Source organism: Gossypium arboreum, chromosome 2 (assembly GCF_025698485.1).
Source record: "Gossypium arboreum isolate Shixiya-1 chromosome 2, ASM2569848v2, whole genome shotgun sequence".
Lineage (NCBI taxonomy): Eukaryota > Viridiplantae > Streptophyta > Magnoliopsida > Malvales > Malvaceae > Gossypium > Gossypium arboreum.
This window is the reverse complement of record NC_069071.1, coordinates 27,701,486-27,714,042: the sequence shown is the minus strand read 5'-3', so window position 1 is coordinate 27,714,042 and position 12,557 is coordinate 27,701,486. Positions and strand designations below refer to the sequence as shown.

The window sequence follows — 12,557 nt, the reverse complement described above, 5'->3', positions numbered from 1 at the left end:
GGTTTTAAAGGGGACACGGTTGTGTGAGGCCCATGTTGGGCCACACAATCGTGTCACACGCCCCTGTGGTTCGACTTACTGCCCGTGTTGGTCGCGAAATTTTTATGACTATATGTCACACGGCCTGGGGACACGCCCATGTGTCTAGGCTGTGTGGTTCTCACGGTCATGTCGCACGGCTGTGTTCTTTGTTGTTCACTTCTCCCACGCCCGTGTGTCTTGCCCGTGTAACTCTTTGACTTGTTTGAAAATTGAAAATTTTTTGCTCTAGTTTTCACACGACCTAGGACACGCCCTTGTGTCCAAGCCGTGTGCTTCACATGGCCGTGTCACACGCCTGTCTAGATTTATCGCAAGCCGTATGGCTCGATATTTAGGGATTTTGTAACCCTGTTTCCACACTGCCAAGGACACGCCCATGTGTTTAGGCCGTGTGGATCACTGTGCATGAAAAATACGAAAAATAGCTAAAATAAACTAATTAGTGGTGTTAGTGCTTGGATTGCCTCCCGAGAAGCGCTTATTTAGAGTTTAAGCTCGACTTACCTCTCATTCGCATGGTCGCGGCGGATCATGGAGTCGAGACTCCTCCTTCTTACTATCAATTCTATTATCCACATAAAGTCTAAGTCGAGTAATATTTACCTTAAAAGTTTCGAATTGAGAATGATTTACCTCGACTGTACCGTATGGAAAAACATTCAGTATGTGAAAGGAGTCGCTCCGTTTGCATTAAGCTTTGGAGTAGAAATTCAGGGGTCCTTTTCATCTAACAATACTTTATCCCCAATCTTAAATTGCTTTGTTTTATTCTTACGCTCATCATGGTGTTGTTAGATTCATCGTGTACTTTTGGTTTCTCCTTGACATGTGTTCGCCATTCATCTAGCTCATCGATTTGTAATCTTCGTTCCTCGTAAGTAGCTCTGTTTTTGTGGTATGGATTATAATAAAGCTCCATCATGTTCTTCCTTGAGGTTTCCTGAAAAGAAGTTTGAGCCATAATATTTCTCGAGTTAACAGAATTTAAACAATCGTCTCGATTACGAGATATATTAACAGAATCACGAGCTTGAAGTGTAATCATGTCATCTCCTACACGAAGTATCAATTCACCTGTACCAACATCTATGATAGCTCTAGTGATTGCTAAAAAGGGCCTTTGTAAAATTAGGGGTACGTCACTATCCTCATCCATGTCTAGAACAACAAAGTCAACTGGGAATATAAATTTATCAATTTTGACAAGCGCGTTTAAATAATACCCCTAGGAATTCTAATTGTTTTATCTGCTAATTGAATGCTCATCCTAGTTTGTTTGGGTTTCCCAAGATTGAGTTGCTTAAACATTTTATAGGACATGACATTAATACTTGCCCCTAAATTAGCTAACGCATTATTAACGTTCAAACTACCAATTAAGCAAGGAATTGTAAAACTCCCTGGATCTTTCAACTTATTAGGTAGCTTATTTTATAGAATGGCTGAGCAAACTGCGTTTAATTTCACATGTGATGCATCCTCTAACTTTCATTTATTAGCTAAGAACTCCTTTAAAAATTTCACTGCCTTTGGCATCTATGAAAGAGCTTCAATAAACAGTAAGTTAATATGCAACTTTTTTAGTAATTTAAGGAATTTACCAAATTGTTCGTCCATGTGGTCTTTCCTTGTTGCTTTGGGGTATGGCACACGAGGTTTATACTCTTTACTTACTGGCTCCTGTGTACCATGATTCATCTCATCCTTACCATTACTTACCATAGCCTCGAGCCTCGTTTCAAATCTAGATTCAACTAACCCTTCTTCGTTGCGCACAGTGATGGCATGGAGTTGCTCTCTTAGGTTAGTTTCTATGTTACTGGGCATGCTACCTTGTGGTCGTTCAGAAAGTAACTTGGCAAGCTGTTCTATTTGAGTTTCGAGTCCTTGAATCGATGCTTGTTGATTCTTAAGCGTTGTTTTGGTATTCTAGAAACGAGTTTCTGACACCGAGATGGATTTTGTGAGCATCTCTTCAAGGTTCAGTTTCTTCTCTTGTTGGGAAGGTGGTTGCTGAAAACCAAGAGGATCTTGTGGTCTTTGATTTCCCTGACCACCCCACGAGAAATTGGGTTGGTTCCTCCAACCTGAATTATAAGTGTTACTATACAGGTTATTTTTAGATCTAGAATTATTACCCATATAGTGGACTTGTTCTTCCTCGGTGCTAGGGTTGAATGATAGATAATCTGTATTGTGCACTCCTCCTCCATTTGAATCACACCTCATCACTGGATGTACCTGAGTAGAACCATACAAACCATCAATATTTTTATTTAAAAGTTCTACCTGGTTGGATAGCATAGTGACCACGTCAAGGTTGAAAACACCAACTGCTTTTGTTAGCTTCGTTTGCATGACTTGCCACTAATAGTTATTCAATGACATCTCTTCAATAAATTCGTAGGCTTCTTCAGGTGTTTTGTTGTTTAAAGTTCCACCGGTGGCTGCATCGATAAGTTGCCTTGTTGAAGGGTTCACACCGTTTTAAAAGGTTTGAACTTGTAGCCAAAGGGGTAATCCATGGTGAGGGCACCTTCTTAATAAGTCCTTGTATCTCTCTCATAAATCATAAAGAGTTTTTAGATCCATCTGCACAAAAGAAGAGATATCATTCTTCAATTTAGCTGTTTTAGCTGGCAAAAAATATTTAAGTAAAAATTTTTCAGTCATTTGTTTCCAAGTGGTGATTAACCCTCGTGGTAACGAGTTCAACCACTATTTAGCCTTATTCCTTAATGAAAATGGAAACAACCGAAGGTGAATGGCATCGTCAAAAATGTCATTGATCTTAAAGGTGCCACAGAATTCTAGAAAATTTACTAAATGAGTGTTTGGATCTTCGTCCTGCAAACCATCAAACTAAACAAACTGTTGTATCATTTGAATCGTGTTAGGTTTCAGTTCAAAATTATTTGCAGCAACAGCAGGTCTAACTATACTCGATTCAATTCTTGTTAAAGTAGGTTTAGCATAATCATACATAGTACGAGGAACAGGATTCTGATCTACTGGATTTGTAGCAACCACATGAGGTAGCGAATTATTCTGATCATCAACCATCTCCTCGGTTGTAGTATGGATATCATCCTCTCGCTCTTCCTCTATATATTGTAAGCTACGCCTTATTTCTCTTTGATTTCTGCGAGCTATGCTCTCGATCTCACTATCAAAAAGTAGAGGTCCTGACCGGTTTCTTCTAGTCATAAACTATAAAAACCTGTGAGAAGTAAAGAAAAGAAAATTTAGTGAATAAAAACAAAATTAAATTGCAATAAAAAATAAAAATGGCTAAAGTAATAAAAATTATGTGTTCCTAAAATCTTAGTCCCCGACAACAGCGTCAAAAGACTTGATGGTCACTAAACTAACTAAAAAATTCAACTTAAGGCAAGCGCACCTATTGAACAGTAGTATAGTTATGGTAAGACCAGAAATATCGTATTCACGAGGACTAAAAGTACTAGTAATTACTATCTTTTTATTATCTAGCCTAAAAATTTAGGGGATGTTTTATTTAAGACTAATTATCTAATTAACTAAAGTAAAGACAGAGATTAAAGTTGGAAAATACTTTTGAAAAACCGATTGTGAAGACAATACCCAAGAAAGAATCCACCTAGACTTCACTTATTACCTTTGACTTAGACAATTTATTCACTTGACTTATTCCTTAGAAATCCATGATTTATGTTAATATCCCTTTCGAGACTAAAAACAACTGACTCTAGGTTGATTAATCGAAATCTCTTTCTAGTTAAAACCTCTATTGTCATATTAACTCGATCTATGGAGTCCCTTATTAAATTTGACTCTAATCCGGTAGATTTATGTCATCCTATCTCTAGGATTTCATTCAACTTCACTTAATTATGAATGATCTACTCTTAAACATGGACTTTTGCTCCACTGAATAAGCACATCAAAAACCTGAATTAATATCCTAGAATATTAAAGCAATGATTAAAATTCACAATTAAGAATAAGAACAAATATTTATCATATAAATCAAAGAGCAATAAGATTCGTCTTAGGTTTTATCTCCCTTAAGTATTTAAGGATTTTAGTTCATAATAATAATGGAAAACATCTCAAAGTTTGGGAAAACAACAAAACATAAAGAAACCCAAAGAACTTCTAGGAAATTGGATGGAAATCTTCAGTCTTGATGTAGATCCTGGCTCCGAGGTGATTCCGATGGCTGTTCTTGAGTGCTTTCTACCTCCTACTCTGTGTGTTCCCCCTTAATCCTCTTTTAGGGTGTTTATATAGGCTTTAGAATGCTTCAAAACCCTCAAAAGTGCCCTTTTCTGAGTAGAACTAAACGTGGGCTCGACAAGGACACGGCCGTGTGCCACGTGTAACACCCCGAACCCGAGACCGTCGCCGGAGTCGAACGCGAGGTGTTAACAGACTTCAACCCACTTATTGACAATTTTCAGACAAGCTGCCAATCTGAGTACTAGTCGCTCCAAAATTCATAACTTGAGTTTTACAACTCGAAAATCAGTTCCGTAAATTTTTCCCGAAACTAGACTCATATGTCCATCTACATATTTTTTTCTAGAATTTTTGGTCGAGCCAATTAGTACAGTTTATTAGTTAAAGTCTCGCCTGTTGTAGAGATCGACTACACTGACCTTTGTGCGTTACGAATTGGATATCTCCCTGTACAGGGCTTCAATACTAATGCCGTTTGTTTCTGTAGAAACTAGACTCAGAGAGGAATCTACACATATATGGAATGACTCCTAATTATCTCTGGTTAATTTACAATGATTTTCCAAAGTTGGAACAGGGGATCCAGAAACCGTTCTGGCCCTATTCCACAAGAACTTTAAAATCTGTTAACTTATAACTCATATGACCATTTCGTTTCTTCCATATGAAAGTAGATTCATCAAGGTACATTTACATAATTTATTTGCTATTTAATACCATTCCTACTATTTTTAGTGATTTTTCACATCCACGTCACTGCTGCTGTCAGCATCTGCCTTTAGTAGGCTTTACCTATTTCATACTTTCCATGATTCAATTGGCCCTTTTTACATACATAGCACAAAGTGTGATCATGATTAACCATTCCAATGGCTAATCGTTTCAAAATAATTCCATACCTCATAAGGGTCAACATACAAACGATTATAGTTCTATGCTAAAAGCATTATATAAGCCATTTTCGCATGGCTATCCAAGTTTACACAAACCGGAAGGTACATGACCTTCAACAAAGGATGGTCCTATACATGCCATTTCAAAGTTCAACCAAAATTTGTACCAAAATGGGGCTTCAATAGTGTGGATGACTTCATTGCTTTGATCCCGAATCCGATAGCTAACGAGCGAAACCTATAAAACAGAGAGCCAAAGCAGCGGGGTAAGCATTTTAATGCTTAGTAAGTCTCAAGCAATGAAATCAGCTTTGACTAAGGTATTTTATTCACATGGCTAATTAAACCACTTTACTAATTCACATTCCCATACTCATACTTATTTCACATCATCGACCCTTAGGTTCATACACAAAAGAACAACTTAGCCCAAGGCGGTAGCTCGTTTATCAACCTAGCGCATACTTACTTGTAAGAATTCAATTAGTACAAGCACATACAAACATACCTCATTGCTGGAATTTTCACAAGTGTATAAGCTGAAATTTTCACAGCAAGATTGCTCACTTCGAATCACATACTTTCGGATTTAACGGATATAGCGACTCAGACGATTGCCTTGGTCATAACCGGTTGGTGACTTGCACAAAGGCCTTGGTCTTAGCCGGATATATCAACTCGCACGAATGCCTTGGTCTTAGCCGGATATATCAACTCGCACGAATGCCTTGGTCTTAGCCGGATATATCAACTCGCACGAATGCCTTGGTCTTAGCCCGGATATATCAACTCGCACGAATGCCTTGGTCTTAGCCCGGATATATTTCCAATGTTCACTTACACATATATCAATATTCAAGACACGTCCATAGTTCATTTTCGTTACTAAAGCTCTAACACAAAATATTTATCAACCTTTACTATTTCGGCTCAATGGCCACACAAACAAGGAGCATAATTTTGATATAATTCAAGTAGGGTCATCACTCGAAGACTTACCTCGGATGTTGTCGGCGATTTCGACGGCTATTCAACTACTTTTTCCTTCCCTTTATCGGATTTAGCTCCCCTTTGCTCTTGAGCTAATTCACACAAATTTAACTTATTAAAATCTCATCATGATAGCTTATGGCCGAATATGACAAGGAGTGTAAATGGTCATATGGCCATCCTTTAGCTCAAATACACAATGGTCATGCACATTTTTACATCACAACAAGCAATTCAATACATTCAAACATCAACGTGAAGTTCAAAGTACTTGGCCCTTATATACATACATCCACATATTTAAGCTCAAGAATTTTAACATAACATCAAGTGCTCAAATTACTCATGTGGCCGATTACACATGGTCATAAATACACAAAATCAAAAATAATTTCAAGGTTTTCACACTATACATGTACTAGGCGAATGTACATACAAATTTCACAACATTCTTCAACAAATTTCTTCTTTAAACAAACATATTTATCACTTTCTTCATAATCAAAATATCATGTGCAAACATATATACACATATAGGTGCATGGCGAATCTCAAGGTGTTCATAACCCTCTAAAACACAAATTTTACCAATCAAGTAACAAGCATAAATCATGCTCATGAATGCATCATGGCGAATACATCACAATCATACCCCATTGAACTTTGGTCATGGTTAAACAAAGAACTCAATGTCTTACTCAAGATTGCTACAAAGAAATTTCAAGAGTAGTCAATCCATCATTGCATGCATCATTAGCAAGCTTCACATTTAGCATGCAATGGCTTTAACACAATATCAACCTTGGCCAAATACCATTTTTCATGGCATAACAAGGATTTGAACCATGGCTAACATGCACATCAAGTTAGCAACCAAAACAAGCATGAATCTCATGACACAACCTCATACATACCTTAATCTTGATGCAAGTCTAGCCAAATCTCCTTCTAGATCTCTTCTAAACAAAGAAAATGAAGCAAAAATCTCTTCTTCCTCTTAGGAATTTCGGCCAAAGGAAGGAGGGGAAAAGATGAACAATTTTTTTTTTTTTTTTTTTCTTTCTTAGTCTTTGCTCAAAGAAAGGATGAATGACAACTTTTTTTTTTTCTTTCTTTCTCTCTAGCTACGGCACCAAGGGGGGCATCCATGCTCATTTTTTTTCATTTCTTAATTCTTTCTACATAATGCACTAACTAAACATGTTGGAAACATGTCCCCTTGCCCATAATCTAGACATGGCCGGCCACTCATTCAAAATAAATGGAGTATTTGACATGCAACTCCATTTATTTTGCTTCATTCCTTTATTAACCTCTTGAAATTAGCTACATATTTTAAATCCTTTCACATGAGTCCTTTTCTTTCAATTCACAATCAAATTAACTAAATCAAAGAATTCAAAATTCACACACGAGCACACACATATTATAGGCATCAAAATAAATTTTAAATTATTTTTATGTCTCGGTTTTAATGGTACCGAAACCACATTCCGACTAGGGTCAATTTTGGTGTCACAACTCTCCCTACTTAAGAAATTTTCGTCCCGAAAATCTTACCGTAAATAGGGTTGGGTATCGCTCTTTCATAGAGTTCTCGGTTTCCCAAGTAGCTTCTTCTATCCCGTGTTTGAGCCATAACACTTTCACTAGCGGAACCCGCTTGTTTATAACTCTTTCACTTCACGTGCGGATACGAATCGGTTCTTCCTCATAACTCATATTGGCTTGAATTTCAACCTCGATGGACTAATCACGTGCGATGGATCAGATCTATAGCGTCAAGCATCGAAACATGAAAGACATCGTGAATCTTTTCGAGTTCGGGGCAAAATCGACGATATCTGTTGGACCGACTCATTCGGATATCTCATATGGCCCGATGAACCTCGGGCTCAACTTGCCCTTACGGTAGAATCGAGTATCTTTTCCACGGCGAAACTTTAAGAAACACTTTATCTCCCACGATACTCAATGTCCTTTCGTTTCAAATCCGCATACGATTTACGACGATCGGAGGCTATCTTGATTTTCACGGATTACTTTTACTTTCATTCAGCATCTTTAATCAAATCCACTCCAAAAATTTTGTTCTCACCGAGCTCGGTCCAAAACAATGGTGTACGGCATTTACGCCCGTACAAAGCCTCGTAAGGCGCCATCTTAATACTTGATTGAAAACTATTGTTGTGGCGAATTCAATCAAAGGTAGGTACCGTTCCATGAACCATCGAACTCGAGGATGCAACATCTTAACATATCCTCAAGTATCTCGAATTATCGCCGGATTGACCATCGGTTTGGGGTGAAAAGCGGTCTGAAATGCAACTTGGTGCCCAATGCTTCTTGTAATTTCTTCCAAAATCGCGAGGTAAACCTCGGATCTCTATCCGACACAATGTAAATCGGTACCCGTGTAATCTCACAATCGAGAAGCGTACAATTCAGCTAGTTTATCCAATGAAAAATCCATACGCACGAGGATAAAGTGAGCCGACTTAGTCGATCTATCAATAATAACCCAAATTGCATCCTTCTTACTTGTCGACAACGGCGGTCCGGACACAAAGTCCATTGTGACTCGATCCCATTTCCACTCGGGTATTGTGATCGGTGAAGTAACCTGAAGGCACTTGATGCTCCGCTTTCACTTGTTGACATATTAAACATCTTGCAACAAAATCGGAGATGTCTCGTTTCATACCATGCCACCAAAACCGACGTTTCAACTCATTGTACATCTTCGTACTCCCGGGTGGATTGCCATTCGGCTACAATGAGCTTCGTTCGAATTATCGAAATAAGTTCAATTCTTTGGAACACACAAACGACTTCGAACCTCAAACAATCGTCATCATCAATTTGAAACTCCGATTCCTTGTTCGAACACACTCACCCGTTTTGCACGCAACTCCTCATCAACTTTACGAGCTTCACGAATTTGATGAGTCAACAATGGTTTGGCCTTTAATTCGCTACTAACACATTGTCGGGTAGGATAGACAAGTGTACATTCATCGTCGTAAAGCAAGCAGTGATTTCGGCTTAAGGCATCCGCAACCACATTAGCCTTTCCGGGTGATAGTCAATGACCAGCTCATAATCCTTTAACACTCGAGCCAACGTCTTTGTCGCAGATTTAAGTCTCTTTGAGTCATCAAATATTTGAGACTTTTGTGATCCGAATACACATGGCACTTCTCACCAAATAAGTAATGTCGCCATATCTTTAAGGCGAATCGATGGCGACCAATTCGAGATCATGGGTCGGATAATTTTTCTCATGTGGCTTTAATTGTCTCGACGCATAGGCCACAACTCGACCTTCTTGCATCAATACGCAACCTAACCCAAGTAGGGAGGCGTCACTATAGATGACAAACTCTTTGCCGATTCGGGTCAGTACTAATCTTGGAGCTTAGTCAAATGAGTTTTCAATTGGTCAAAACTTTTTCGACACTTTTCCGTCCATTCAAACTTGACATCTTTACAAGCGGTTTCGTCATGGGTGTGGCTATCATCGAGAATCCTTTTACAAACCGTCGGTGTATGTAAGCAAGTCCCAAAAGCTCCGAACCTCGGTAATATTTCTTGGAGGTTTCGATTAAGTATGGCTGAAATTTTGCTTGGGTCGACTCGAATACCGATGAGATACCACGTGACCCAAGAAGCTAACCTCTCTTAACGAACTCACACTTGCTAAACTTAGCATATAAGCGCTTATCCCGTAAAATTTGCAACACTAATCTCGGGTGCTCGCATGTTCGGTCTCATCTCTTGAATAGACCAAGATGTCGTCGATGAACACAACTACGAACCGATCCAAATATGATCGAAGATCCGATTCATCAAATCCATAAATACCGAGGGCATTAGTGAGCCCAAAGCGGCATCACTAAGAACTCGTAGTGACCATATCTCGATTCAAGGCGGTTTTGGGTATGTCCGAATCTCGGATTATGGCGATAATAGCCCGATCTCAAATCTATTTTTGAGAACACCGAGGCTCCTTCAGTTGATCGAACAAATCATCGATCGTGGTAACGGATACTTGTTCTTTATTGTCACTTTATTAAGTCGACGATAGTCGATGCACAACCTCATGGTTCCGTCCTTCTTTTCACAAACAACACTTTGGTGCACCCCAAGGTGAAAAACTCGGCGAGCAAAACCTCTATCCATCAACTCTTGCAACCGAGCTTTCAACTCCTTTAATTCGTTGGTGCCATACGATATGGAGCTATCGAAATCGGTGTGGTCCGGTACAAGCTCAATGCCAAACTCTATCTCCCGAGCAGTGGCAAACCCGCAATTCTTGGGAAAACGTCCGGTATTCACAAACCACCAAGCAGATTTGGGTTCTATTCTAACTCCTTATCATCAAGTACATACGCAAGGTATGCTTCACACCCTTTTCTTACATATTTCGGGCCAACATTGATGATATTACGGTGGCAACCCCTTCAAGTTCGTAGACTCAACTCGGATCATCTCGTTGTTTGCGCATCTCAAATCAATAGTCTTGCTTTTGCAATTCACAACCGCATCATGCACGGTCAACCAATCCAACCCAAGAATAACATCAAATTCATCGAACGGCAAAAGCATCAAGTCATGGGAAAACAGTACCTCGAATTACTAGGGGCATTTCTTACACACTCGTCGACCAAAGACATAACGACCCAAAGGATTTGACACCGAATTACGAACTCGAGACTCAATAGATAAAGTCTTCTTTGGATGCTAATGTTTCGCATATATAAGAATGAGTAGAACCGGGGTCAATCAAAGCAATCACATTAGTATCAAAGAGAGTGAAAGTACCAGTAATAACATCTGGCGAGGAGGCATCCTCGCAGCGTATAGCATAAGTCCTAGCTGGAGCGCGAGCCTCGGATCTGGTCATGACATCTCTAGATCCTCTCGACCACCACTAGCCTTGCCCGTATTTCCGGATGGTCTACCTCGGCGGTGGTAGTACCGGTTTCCCACTCCGATCTACATTCTGTTCGAGACAACCTCGGGCAATCTTTAATGAAGTGGTCAACTGATCCACACTTGTAACAGAGCGGTCACGGAATCTACAGACTTCAAAATGCCATTTGCCACAACATCGGCACTCCGTCCTCTCTCGTCGATCATTCCCACTCTGGCGATCGAAGTGATTCGTGTGGTCACAGGGGTCGATCGCGATCTCGTCTAGAAAAGCCCGAAGTGTCTCTAGATCGGCCTAAGCCATCTCTAAGTTTCTTTGATGATTGTTGGAAGGGCTTCCCGAATACCTCTTCTGAAACTCCCTTGCTCCCGCTTCGCTTTCCTTTTCTCCATACTAAGCTCCTCGGCTTTGCATCGCTCGCTCGACGAGAGTCACAAACTCTGATTTCCAAAATGCCAACATACTGACTTTATCTCATCATTCGGTCCATCTTGAGCGTTTACACATCACGACTTCGAAGAAATGCATTCTCGCAGCGTCTGGCTAAGCCTCACGAATTTTCGTTCATAGTCGGTAACCGACATGGAACCTTGTTTAAGTTCGAGAAATTCCTTTCGTTTTTGGTCCATAAATCTCGTGATATACTTTTTCCGAAATTCGGTTTGAAAGAACTCCCAAGTTACTTGTTAGCGGGGCACAAAGAAGTCGAGTACTCCACCAATAGTAGGCGAATCACGTAGCAAGGAGATGGTACACTTTAGGCATTCATCGGTGTACAAGATAGCTCATCGAGTACCGGATCGTGTTGTCCAACCAAAATTGACTTGCTCGGCATCATCACTATCCGTAGCTTTAAATTCAGTAGCCCCATGTTTTCGGATTCTATCAACTGGGGCTTATTCGACCTTATTTGGTCAATTACTGGGGCATTGTAGGTGCGAAATTTGTGTTTGTTGGGAATGGAGGTTGTGGAGCAGTAGTATTAGTTCGAATGTATTGGTTGAACCAATCATTCATCACGCTATAAAAGGCTTGTCTAGCCTCGTCATTCGGATTACTAGCAACAGGTTGAGAGTCCATGGCGCTGTCCCTTGTCTTGGGGCAGCGCCACACTCTCCACATCATCAGCTATCGCTCGGTTGGGATCGGGATCCATTACTATAAATAAACACAAGTTCAAACGTCGAAATCACCACACTATCATATAATCACATAAAATGGCATGTATAGCTAGACCCAAGCGCATTACGGTAGTCCTAGAATCGACTAAACCGTAGCTCTGATACCAATAAAATTGTAACACCCCAAACCCGAGACCGTCGCCGGAGTCGAACGCGAGGTGTTAATGAACTTCAACCCACTTATTGACAATTTTCAGACAAGCTGCCAATCTGAGTACTAGTCGCTCCAAAATTCATAACTTGAGTTTTACAACTCGAAAATCAGTTCCGTAAATTTTTCCCGAAACTAGACTC

At 39.9% G+C, this 12,557-nt stretch overlaps 1 non-coding gene across 1 annotated transcript; it reads left to right on the top strand.

Annotated features, from left to right (window-relative positions):
• Positions 1 to 2,560: 2,560 nt before the first annotated feature.
• On the top strand, positions 2,561 to 2,667 carry LOC128289808 (small nucleolar RNA R71). Its single transcript, XR_008279452.1, has one exon. It is a non-coding gene; the product is annotated as a small nucleolar RNA R71 (small nucleolar RNA).
• Positions 2,668 to 12,557: the final 9,890 nt, after the last annotated feature.